The sequence below is a fragment of the Octopus bimaculoides genome, chromosome 18, assembly GCF_001194135.2.
Source record: "Octopus bimaculoides isolate UCB-OBI-ISO-001 chromosome 18, ASM119413v2, whole genome shotgun sequence".
NCBI lineage: Eukaryota > Metazoa > Mollusca > Cephalopoda > Octopoda > Octopodidae > Octopus > Octopus bimaculoides.
This window is the reverse complement of record NC_068998.1, coordinates 52,493,668-52,494,517: the sequence shown is the minus strand read 5'-3', so window position 1 is coordinate 52,494,517 and position 850 is coordinate 52,493,668.

Genomic DNA, 850 nt, shown 5'->3' with positions numbered 1-850 from the left:
ATATATATATATATATAGATAGATAGATAGATAGATAGATAGATAGATAGATAGATAGATAGATAGATAGATAGACAGATAGATAGATAGATACACATACATGCACACATACATACATAAATACATACATAAATACATACATATACTCGTACGTGGATGTATTTCTGTAGTCACACAAGCACACATCTTTAAAGATGTGTATGTTTGTATAATACGTGCATATATGCATGTGTGTTTGCGTGTGTGTATGTAAAATTAGCTATTGTTTCTTCCTCTTTATATTGACCAAATCCGAGCCTGATTAAACACACAAATCCGCATTAAATAAAAAGTCAGGAATAACGTATCTAGGACTACATGAATCATAAGTCCTCCATTCTTTTCCATTTCCTTTTTGTCTAATTTCTGAAGCAGTAGGTATAATCCGAAAGATAGTTGACTGTTATTTCTAGTAAGTTAAACAACCACACATCAACATTATATCTGTATATATAATAAATTTTCTCATTTTATGCATATGCTTGTTGTCGGCTATATGCTTCATAGCATGTATAATTCGATAAATACGTACGCTGCCATTCCTATACAACAAAGCAAAAACAATTGCTGATGCATTGAAACGCGCAATTTATTTCCGTTAATTAGTTTTTCAGGGAAGCTAATTAGGTATATATTGACATACATGATTACGGAAACTGTTTAAGCAAACTGTTAATTGGCCGTACCGCCATACATCTATGCACATACGAACAAATATGTGAATGTACCTGTGTAAATTTATAGGTATATATGCAGTTATATATACACACACACACACACACACACACACACACACACACACACACACACA